General features: G+C 34.3%; 1 protein-coding gene across 2 annotated transcripts in view; it reads right to left on the reverse strand.

Annotated features, from left to right (window-relative positions):
- sptbn1 (spectrin, beta, non-erythrocytic 1) overlaps window positions 1-11,959 on the reverse strand; it is a 192,292-nt gene extending 180,333 nt beyond the window's left edge. Inside the window, exon 1 of one of the 2 annotated variants that reach the window (XM_056467682.1) lies at window positions 11,858-11,959. The gene's annotated coding sequence lies outside the window, so the exon portion shown is untranslated. The remainder of the gene's footprint in view (window positions 1-11,857) is intronic. The other variant, XM_056467683.1, reaches the window with a different exon arrangement.
- Between the last annotated feature and the right edge of the window lie 681 nt (window positions 11,960-12,640).

Genomic DNA, 12,640 nt, shown 5'->3' on the forward strand with positions numbered 1-12,640 from the left:
CACCCACTTCTGATGATCTCACTCAGGCGCTGGCATTTGTAGCTCCGCCCTCCAAACACACAGAGCAGATGCAAGATTTTTTTTTGTAGCATTTGATTATTTACCTCATGAATAACAATGTGAGCTATGGCAAAATAAACACTGTACATTTTGATTACACACGGACTTTAAAGGAGAACAATTATGCATGTGGCGGTCAGTGTTGCCAGATTGGGCGGTTTTGAATTTGATTGTGCGCGTAAAAAAACAGCATTGGAGTGTTGACAAAATTTGGGCAGTTTTGAAACGTAAATTTTATTAGCAACTCATTTAACAAAACCGATCTGTGTGCTCCTACTCCATTCAGTTAAGCCTAGTTCAAACTACAGGATTTTAAGCCTGATTCGAGCCCGCTTTGAAAGTTAACGAGCTCACCGACAAATCGGGTTATGATCGGGAAGAAATTTGCGGGTGCTCGGCGCTCGCCAGTCTTTCTAATGACAGCCTGTGATGCGCTCCCTATATTGTTCCCCATGCTACTTTAAATATTCTGTCTGAAACAGTATGTAAGTATGGCTTAGTAATAAGTGTAATTCCTGCACGCCGCCGGCCAAACACTAAGCATACAGCAGTCGCTTTAGGACAAAGCGCATGAGAGAGTGAGACCAGCGATCCTAACATGCATGACATATTGCACACTATGACAAGTTTTGCTTGCTAACTACATAACTGAAAATTTGCTAGATATAATACAGCTTTTCAGTCAGAATTGTAGTATTAGAAAGTACTATAAAGTTTTCTGACTGGCGAATCTAGTGCAGGCATGGGCAAACTTGATCCTCGAGGGCCAGTGTCCCTGCAGAGTTTTGCTCCAACACTAATCAAACACACCTGAACACCCTAATTAGTGTCTTCAAGATCACTAGAAAGCTACAAGCAGGTGTGTTTGATTAGGGTTGGAGCAAAACTATGCAGGGACACCGGCCCTCCAGGATCGAGTTTGCCCATCCCTGATCTAGTGGGTCATCTTTAATGTGCGTGTTTGCAATTTCAGGGGGCGTGGCTTTGGACGGCAGGGGAGGGGTTGTATTTGAAAGATATTATGCTAACCAGTTAGCATTTAGGCAGATCACCTACTGCACCTTTAAATCAAATTTGCATTGATAAAATAAAAGTCTTCATTCACAAAATCAAAACGATAAAGCAAATACTCAATATACTATATACAATAACTATCAAACATAAAGTTAATAATAATAAAATCTAATTAACCCCTTCGGTCCAAACATAATAATAATAAAAGAAATGGCTCCAACAATGCTTCTTTTAATATATATATATATATATATATATATATATATATATATATATATATATATATATATATATATTTCTCACCTTTTATTGGGATAGGATAGTGTAGAACAGACAGGAAAGCATAGGGAGCAGAGAAAGGGGAAGGATCAGCATAGGACCTCGAGCCAGGAATCGAACTCAGGTCACCGTGAGCACCATAATGCTATACGTATGCACTCTTAATCACTAGGATATTAGATCAACAATGCTATAAGATGCTAAATAAGTCTCTGATGTCACTAGTGTGTGTGTGTATGTGAAGTTTCAGCTCAAAACCACACAAACAGCTCTCTGAAATTGACCCTTTTAGGCTTTGATCCTTATTGTGCTGTTTTGGTGACTGTCGCTTTAAATTTAAATGAGATTGTGCTCTTTTTAAAAGAGGGTGGAGCTACAAATGCATGTGTGTCAGCAAAGTGGCAGTAACAGAACTAATGTCATATGCTAATGAGGGAGTGATGTTCACTAGTGGGCGGGGCTTCCCCCTCTGATGACACGTGCAAAGGGAGAATGTCAATCAAAGTGTTTCTGCAGACTGTTTATATCAAGTGTGATTATAAAAAATACAATTAATGAATTAAAGCTGGTTATATTCACATACTACTGCCACATTATTATGTTAAACCCCTTAGTAAACATTATTTTTGCATAATAGGCACCCTTTTTTATTGGACAGAAAACTATTTATGACCTGAGGATGAATAAATAAACAGCAAACCTTCATATTTGGGTGCTCTGTCCCTTTAAATGCGGCGTTCATCCTAGACTCTGCTTCCAAACAGCTGTTTAGATCTCACTACTGGACGCTGCAATTAGTTTTATTTCCTTTGAGGTCGCAAACCAGCGCCAATCAAAGGAACCAGGGCAGACAAATGGCTCTCAGTTCCTCTGGCTGCGCTGGATTAGACGCTCTCAGACCCAAAAATAAGAGCGTAAATAAATTAAATCCCAGGCAGGCAGGCCGAGGAGCAGCAGCTGTAGAAACACTGTGAGCCTTAGTTTCAGGATCTATTTCTAAAGGAATGTTATAGATATTATTGTGTGTGTGTGTGTGTGTGTGTGTGTGTGTGTGTGTGTGTGTGTGTGTGTGTGTGTGTGTGTGTTACATTTTTTAGAGATGATTTGACCTTGTAATGTTTAACCAGAGTATCAGTTCTCTCTGGTGACAAATGCAAGATTCTCTTGTGAAATGTTAAACTCTGCCCCTGTAAGCTCACGTTCAGCTCCACCTCCATCTTTAATGCCACGCCCACATTGCATCATCCAATCAACTGCTGAGGAACTAGGAACTGATGGAATTTAACCCCGCCCCACTTTTGTTTTGATAATCTGTTAATCTCAGATGTACATCACATTTTGGAAAATATCTGTAAAATATAGACTTTATACTATAATTTTATGACTTGATGGCAGGGTGGCGTATGAAATGTAACATTATTTTGATTTGATATAAATATAAAATATATAATATAAATATAAAATAAGTATAATTCTTGGATATTAAATTACTGGATAATATACCTGGACATTAACTGGATATCCATATATTAACTGGTTATTTATTCGACACAATATTTCGAATTCTGGAATTATAATTTGCAATTCTGATACAATATTTCGAATTATGGAATATTAATTTTGGAATTCTGAGACAATATTTTGAATTCTAGAGTATTCATTTTGGAATTCTAACACAATAGTTGAATTATGGAATATTAATTTAGAATTCTGAGACAATATTTTGAATTCTGGAGTATTAATTTTGGAATTCTAAGTCAATATTTCGAATTTTGGAGTATTAATTTTGGAATTCTAAGAAAATATTTCAAATTATGGAATATTAATTTGGAATTCTGAGACAATATTTTGAATTGTGGAATATTAATTTGGAATTCTGAGACAATATTTCGAATTCTAGAGTATTACGTTTGGAATTCTGAGACAATATTTGAATTATGGAATATACATTTTGGAATTCTGAGACAATATTTTGAATTCTGGAGTTTTAATTTTGGAATTCTGAGACAATATTTGAATTATGGAGTATTAATTTTGGAATTCTAAGACAATATTTCAAATTATGGAATATTAATTTGGAATTCTGAGACAATATTTTGAATTATGGAATATTAATTTGGAATTCTGAGACAATGTTTTGAATTATGGAATATTAATTTGGAATTCTGAGACAATATTTCTAATTCTAGAGTATTAAGTTTGGAATTCTGAGACAATATTTGAATTATGGAATATAAATTTTGGAATTCTAAGACAATATTTCAAACTATGGAATATTAATTTGGAATTCTGAGACAATGTTTAGAATTCTAGAATATTAATTTGGAGTTCTGAGGTAATATGTGTAATTCTTGGCAAGTATTTAACTGGACATTAACTGAATATGCATGTTTACTGGTTATTAATTCTGACAAAATATTGAAAGAATATTTAGAATTCTGGAATATTCATTTATAATTGAGACAATATTTAGGAATCTGGAATATCAATTTGGATTTCTGACCAAACTTTGTGATATTAACTAAGAATTCTGAGAAAATATTTAGAATAAATAGGGATAAACTTAAAACTGTGAAAAAAAAAAATCCCTCGGAATTCTGAGATTTAAAATTCCAAGATACAAATCTGGGAAAAAAATGAAGTCTGTGAAGTCTGTACAGTGTAACCGAGCTGTTGCAGTGAATTTTCAATCATCCACATCTGTATGAGTGTGTTTGCATGAGTGTGTTTCTGGCCTGTTTGAGTAACGAAACCTTGATTTGCATCTCACAGAACTGCTTATTTAACATTAGTGCATTAAAGTTTGAGTGATTATATGATCTTATCATGAAACATGTGTTCATATGTTCCTAAAAACATGCATTAATCAAATCCTGAGCTCTTTTCTGCACTTGATTGAAAACTCCATTTGCAGTCAAAATAAACAGTGAAATTCTGCCGATATTTCCTTCATGTTGGTTTTCATGTCCAATAACAACAGCAGTTTCCCTCTGAAACTTCCCAACAAAATGCAGCTTCCACTCAAGCGTGAGGCGACACAACATCCCCAGTTGTCTTTTTATAAAGTGATACCTGTTGTAAGGCGACAGCACAGACCGTGTAACAGTAGGACAGGTGGTGTGGGTTGGATGTTTACCACTCTGTGTGTGTGTGTGTTAAAGACTGGAGGAGCTGGAGGTTTTAGCAGCTGTCATCACAATGGACAACAGGTGAGGGACACATGCTCCCTATGGGTGGCCCCTACAAAGAGCACACTGACGCTAAGGAAAATTAGAACCTAATATAAATAAATTGCTGCAAAATAAATTATAAACGGTAAATTAAAAAATAAAATGCAATTATTTTAGCTTTAAATTTTCTTTAAGGTTTTTAATATTTTGATTTTGACGCAAATTCATTGACCACATTAATATTTTAAATATTATAGGTATATATTTCAGAATTTGAAATATTGTGTCGGAATTAACACCAGATAACATTTGGATATCCAGTTAATACCCAGTAAAATAATCCTGTAATTTAATATCCAATAATTATAAAAATTTTCTCAGAATTACAAATTAATATTCTAGAATTCTAAATATTGTCTCGGAATTCTAAGTTAACATCCCACAATTCTAAATATTACCTCAGAACTCCTAATTAATATTCCAGAATTTGAAATATTGTGTCCTAATTCTAAGTTAATATCAAAGAGTTCTAAATATTTTCTCAGAATTCCAAATTAATATTTCCGAATTTGAAATATTGTGTCATAATTAATAACCAGTTAATGTCCAGTTAAATAATCCAGTAATTTTATATCCAAGAATTATAAATATTACCTAGCAATTCCAAATTATATTATCTTATATTATCTTATATTGTCTTAGAATTCTAAGCTAATACTTCAGAATTCTAAATACTGTTTTAGAATCATAAGTTAATATCTCAGAAATCGAAATATTTTGTCATAATTCTAAGTTAACATCAAAAATGTTAAATATTTAGTCAGAATTCTAAATGAATATTCCAGAATTTGAAATTTTGTGGCAAAATTCTAAGTTAACATCCCAGAATTCTAAATATTACCTCAGAACTCCTGATTTATATTCCAAAAGTTGAAATATTGTCTCAGAATTCTAAGTTAATATCAAAGAATTCTAAATATTGTGAGAATTCCAAATTATTATTACAGAATTCTAATTATTGTGTAGGAATTCCAAATTAATATTCCAGGATTCTAAATATTTTCTCAGAATTCCAAAAATTAATATTCCAGAACTCTAAACATTGTCTCAGAACTCCAAAAGAATATCCCACAATTCTAAATATTTTCTAAAAATTCCTAGTTAATATCCCAGAATCCTAAATTGATATTTCAGATTTCTAAATATTTTTTGCAGAATTCCAAACAAATATCCCAGAACCCAAAATACTTTTTCAGAATTCTAAGTTAATATAAAAGAATTCTAAATATTTTGTGAGAACTCCAAATAAATATTCCAGAATTATAATATTTTCTCGGAATTCTACGTTAATACCCCAGAATTCTAAATATTAACTCAGATCTCCTAATTAATATTCCAGAATTCAAAATATTTTTTCAGAACTCCAAATGAATATCCCAGAATAATAAATAAAAATATTTCAGAATTCTAAATATACTTCCAAACTCCACAATTCAAAATATTTACTAAATATTTCAAATGAATATTCCAGAATTCTAAACATGGTCTCAGAATTCAAAATTTATATTCCAGAATTCTAAATATTTTCTCTGAACTCCAAATGAATTTCCCACAATTCTAAATATTAATTAATATCTCACAATCCTAAACTGAAATTGCAGAATTCTAAATATTTTTGCAGAATTCCAAACTAATATCCCAGAATTCTACTTATTCTCTGAGAAATCCAAGTTAATACTACAGAATTCTAATTACTGTCAGGAAATGAAGTTAATATCAGGGATTCAAAATATAAGAAATGCTAATTAACATTCCTGAATTATGATATTTTCTTGGAATTCAAGTTTAATATCCAGGAATTCTAAATATTGTCTCAGAATTCCAAATTATTGTTACAGAATTCTAATATTAGAATTAAGTTAATATCAAAAAATTCTAAATATTTTTGAGAATTCTAAATTATTCATTCATTCATTTTCTTTTCGGTTTAGTCCCTTTATTAATCCGGGGTCACCACAGCGGAATGAACCGACAGAATTCTAAATGAATACTCCAGAATTCAAAATATTACCTCAGAACTCCTAATTAATATTCTAGAATTCAAAATATTGTGTCGGAATTCTAAGTTCATTTCAAAGAATTCGAAATATTGTCTAAGAATTCTAAGTTAATATCCCAGAGTTCTAAATATTTTCTCAGAATTCCAAATTAATATTCCAGAATTCTAAATATTGTGTCATATTCTCAGTTAACATGTATTAATTGTAAATATTTTCTCAGAACTCCAATAAACATTCCAGAATTCCAAATATTGTCTCAGAATTCCAAGTCAGTATCAAAAAATTCTAAATATTTGTGCAGAATTCCAAATTAATATTCCAGAATTCTAAATATTGTGTCAGAATTCCAGATTAATATTCCAGAATTCTAAATATTTGTGCAGAATTCCAGATTAATATTCCAGAATTCTAAATATTGTGTCAGAATTCTCAGTTTCTCAGAACTCCAATAAACATTCCAGAACTCCAAATATTGTCTCAGAATTGTAAGTTAATATCACAGAACACTAAATATTTCCTCAAAAGTCTAGGTCAATATGCCAGACTTCTAAGGTATATCTCAGAATTTTACACTTCAGAAGTCTAACTAAATAACTTACAACTCTATATTTACAGTATATCTGACAATTCGACTTTTCTATCACACAGTTCAGATTCTCTTGATCAAAGATATAAGTCTATATTTCAGATTTCTAACAGCTATATCTCACAGAAAACCAATGCAGAGTTTACAAATCTGAAAACTGCAAGTTAAAAAACTAAACCATCAATTAAGATCCATTATTCCATCATAAAAACAATCTTCCATAGTTCTGGCACTGAGTACGTTTACATGGACACCAATAATTCGATTTTAATATGATTAAGACAATACTCTGATTAAGAGTCTACCATGTAAACAGCGATATTTGATTAATTTAATTTGATTAAGGTCATAATCGAACTAAAGAGAAATTGAATCAGGACATATGGAGTATGCAGATTTTAGTCGCATTACTGAAGTGCAGTACAAACACCTTAATCAAACTATTACCGTCATGTAGGACATTTCGCAGTGTTTTGCGACAGGATAGTCTATACACACACGGCTGTCTGACACTATTATCTGCACCTATGGAGTCAGTGAAGACCACAGACACCTGTATCGCGAAATGCGGAGGTTTTTGTCTCCCATTCAGCGTACGACATAAAATTCCATTAAAACTACACTCTTCCAGCAGTTCCCCACATCCAATCTCTCATTTGTCAGGGGGGCATGCATGAAACGTTCCTGAATTAAAGTGCAAGAGCCAAACTGCAGTTAAAGTCGACAAACTAAAAATTAAACACCCGAAATTACATGAAACTCCCGAGGATACGTGGATAGCGCGGTGACGCAATGACGTTAATCGTATTATGTGATATAACATGTAAAACGGGATCATGAAAGGAATGTTTACTCATGTAAACACATCATATTGTTGTCTTAATAAGATTAAGTCAAATAATTTGATTACTGATGTCCATGTAAACGTAGTCACTGTCTGGTGAGCACAAATGTCAAGCAACATATTATAAGTGCGTCAAAATATATACATTAATATTGCTTCAGTGAGATATCCTTCAAGCTTTTGTTGACCTCAGAGAAAACCTGTTTGCTGTTTGTTCAAACTACTTATTTAAAATGACCTGAAACAACACAATCCTTAAGGTATTTTACAGGACAACTTAATAGATTTATGTTCAACCCACTTAAATTTGTAAAAACTAATCAGCTCACGTCGTCTCAATGCAAATCGAGCATGTGGATCCCAGTGCAAGACAACGCCTACAATTATGCTCCTTACAGCAATGCAGACTCATGTTGCATTATGAATTATGGTCCGACACAAAACAACACATGAAATGGAGACCCAAAGCATCTTTAATGCCAAACTGCACTGCTATAGTTGTTCAGCAAACAGAAGAAGCCTTCTTGTGCATAAAGCTGAAGGAAAAAAAAAAGCCAATGCAGAACATTTTCTGTGCCAAGATCTTAAATGCCACTCCACTCAGAAAAGCTGCCAAATCCTCTCAAAGCTCAACCAGAACCAAAGCTTTTACCAATCAAGCCCACTCAATCATGTGCCAAAATGTCAAAGAGAAAGGGTAAATATTAATTAGAGATCAAATGAGAATGAGTTTGTCGTCCGAAAACCAACATGAAGCATCATTTCACACCAACACAGAGAATGCTCATACGTTTTCAAGCTTAAATGAGAAATAGTTTCACACAATTCTCATTCACACCAATAAAATCCATGAATCGGAGCATGGAAATTCACCGAAAGACTAGCAAATGCTTTAAAAACTCCCATTTTCAGAGTTGACATGCATAGAAGTGCTTCAGAAAGACGTGATTACACATCCACGTCATCTAACTGTGTCAGGGATAATAGTTTAAACATCCAGTAGGTGTGGCTCTAGTGTAAAAACAAAAGGAATATGCGAGCGGCATCACTCCAGGGTGCAACAGAACCATCTGGAGCTGCTTTGAATTCCAGCGAATCTGCAAGTTTTCCGGTCTTCTTTAGCACCTCTGAATCCCCTCACCATTACACCAGTGAAGCAACCTGCTGTCGGGATACACAAAGCACCGCTCGCCATCTCTGGTGAATGTTGCCGAGGGAGACAACAGCACTATGGGGACGGCATGGCACCAGGCTAAGTAGGGCATTTGAGCTGCGCTTGCAGTATATTTACATTGTGCATAGCATGAGAAAGTCAGAATTCAATGCACTGGTAGATTTTCCCTGCTTTAAAGGAGACCTATTATGCCCCTTTTAAACAATATGCAAAATCGCTGATGTACATAAAGTGTGTATGCGAAGCTTCGACTCAAAATACCACACAAATAAAGTTATATAACTCTTTGTAACTGACCCTTTTAGGCTTTGATTGTAATTATGCCATTTTGGTTTTAAAAGAGGGCGGGGCTACAAATGCCTGTGTGTCAGCATAGTGGCAGATTCAAAAACAACTTCCTATGCTAATTACAGAGAGATGGTCACTAATGGGTGGGACTTTCCACCTATGATGACGCCTACAAAGGGAGAATGTTAATCAAAGTGTTTCTGCCGACTGTTTTTACCAAGTGTTATTATAATAAATTAAATTAATCAAGTTTGACTATTAGAAGCTTTTATATTTACACATTGTTTCCACACAAGTGTGTTTAAATTAATTTGAAATAGAATTTATCCCACTTGCTGAGTCCTGCAATGCAATGAGGTCATGCAAACACAATCTGAAAGCTTTATCCACATGCACACTTAAGTGCAGTTGGCGACGCGGGATGTTTTGCATTGCATGCATGCTTTCATGACATCACGGACACTTGTGTTGCGTTGCAATATTTAGGTTTCTAAATATTTTCTCAGAATTCCAAATTAATATTCCAGAATTCTAAATATTGCCTCAGAATTCTGAGTTAATATAAAAAAATCTAAATATTTTGCTCGAATAAACATTCCAGAATTATAATATTTTCTCGGAATTCTAAGTTAATATCGCAGAATTCTAAACATTTTGTAAGAATTCCAAATGAATATTTCAGAATTTTAAATATTACCTCAGAACCCCTAATTAATATTCTAGAATACAAAATATTGTGTCAGAATTCTAAGTTAATTCCCCCAGAGTTCTAAATATTTTCTCAGAATTCCAAATTAATATTCCAGAATTCGAAATATTGTGTCAGAATTCTAAATTAATATGAAATCATTGTTAATATTTTCTCAGAATTCTCAATTAGCATTCCAGATTTCTAAATATTTTTTCAGAATTCTAAATTATTACAGAATTCTAATTACGGTCTAGTAATCCAGTTAATATCAAAGAATTCTAAATATTTTGTGAGAATTCTAAATTAATATTTCAGAATTTTAAATGTTACCCCAGAACCCCTAATTAATATTCCAGAATTCTAATTATTTTCTCAGAATTCTAAGTTATTATCACAAAATAATAAATATTTCCTCAAAAGTCTAGGTCATTATTTTCTAAGTTATATCTCTTATAATTTCACTCTTATAAGTGTCTAAGTTTATATCTTACAACTCTATATTAATATCTTAGAAATCTACATTTATATCACACAATTCTGCTTTTGAATTAATTTGAAATGCAATTTAAGCCACTTGTTGAGTCCTGCAATGCAATGAGGTCATGCAAACACAATCTGAAAGCTTTATCCACAAGCACACTTAAGTGCAGTTGGCGCGACGCGGGATGTTTTGCGTTGCATGCATGCTTTTATGACATCACGGACACTTGCGTTGCGTTGCGTGCGTGCCATTATGACATCATGTCCAATGTTTTGCTGCACTAGTCTCATGGTTTCCATTAAGCGCTAATGTGTCCAGCGCGTGAACGCGGCAGTCCGGCGCACATAGCCTATATTTTATTTATTTACAGCCATTTGCGCGCACTCGGCCACGCAAAGGCCGCATTTGTGCTGCAGCATGACGAATAAACACTGTATAACCATCGTAAATCAACATTTGCATCTACAAACGCAGTAAAATCACAGATAGCCTCTGAAAGTCATTGATTAGGAGACGCAAATGCGCGACGCCTGAAGTGTAAAAACGCAAACCCGTGAGAAAACGACTGAAGGATAAAAGTAACCCGCTGCGGTGCTTTCAGGCAACATTAACGTGTGAAATGGTGATTTCTCTTTGCAGTTCCGCAGTGGAGATGATGGGCATCGGATCAAAATCCATTTCAGGTCACTGAAACTAACGTTCCAGATTTACGCAATTATATCGGTAGACTGCGAGTTATCGCGTCAGAACCTGCCAAATCACAACAATACACTGGTTACAGTAACCATCGGTTATGCAAACACACATATGCGCTTTGGAAAAGGCAAAACTCCAGCTTGAGGATCTGACCACGCCTGTTTGCATCCATATCTTACTGTACCGTTATTCCACAGCTCGCATCTATGATTCCCGTTATTGATTACGAACATATAACACAATCTAACCTCAATCCTGGATTGCACATAACACACAGCATATTAAATAATGATGTAAAAGCCCTCAGGCCCCTAAATCTGGATCAGCATTAAATGCACCTGGATTTATATCATTGACGCAAACTCCTCTCATTTGGACTCCATCACCACCCACGTATATTCAAGGGAAAAACAGTGTTATTATTGCGGCAAACGCGATGCGGGCGAGCGCATTTCAGCTCGTGTGATGCTACTAAGACGCTTGGCGATGAAAGAAATGATTTGTTTGTACTTACCGATTACAGAAAACGTGCTAAAGTTGCCCGCGTTTGGAGTCCGCAGCGTGAGAGAGGCAGGACACACTGCGCTGGGAGTGACCGCTGCGCACTGCCGCCCTCCCCGTCAGCTGCTGCACTGAGGCGGGCGCGGGGCGGGACTCATACACCCTACTACGGGGACACACTGCGGCCTTCGCCATAGTAGCGTGGAAAGGTTTGATTCATCTTTGCGAATCGAGTTCGCTGTTTAAATGAATCGACTCACTGATTCAGATTAGATAGATAGATAGATAGATAGATAGATAGATAGATAGATAGATAGATAGATAGATAGATAGATAGATAGATAGATAGATAGATAGATGGTATGAATTTTTCTGCTTTGAAATGTGTGAATCATGTATGAACTGCTTCAAAAACTAGATCATGATAATAATGCATTATTTTAATTAAACAACATTGGTTCTTTCTATGCTTTTGATTCTTAATTTTCAATTAATATTAATTTAATTCCGATTTATTATTTATGGTTCCAGCTTTTTTACTGTAAGTCCGCTTATTTCTTCAGTTCTGAATCAGTTCAGAAGAATCGATTCATAAAATGTTGACTCACTGTTATGATACTGCCAGTAAGAGCTGTTCTGAGGTCAGTGGATGTACTACATTTGGGCTAGACATCTGTGATGAGTATATGGGTCCATGCTTTGAAGAAATATTGAATTATGATGTAGGCATATTTTAAAATAATATATATTCAAAAAAATGTTGAGTTTATTTAATCCAACATTGGGTTATTTTTTG

Source organism: Danio aesculapii, chromosome 11, assembly GCF_903798145.1.
Source record: "Danio aesculapii chromosome 11, fDanAes4.1, whole genome shotgun sequence".
In the NCBI taxonomy this organism is placed as follows: Eukaryota; Metazoa; Chordata; class Actinopteri; order Cypriniformes; family Danionidae; genus Danio; species Danio aesculapii.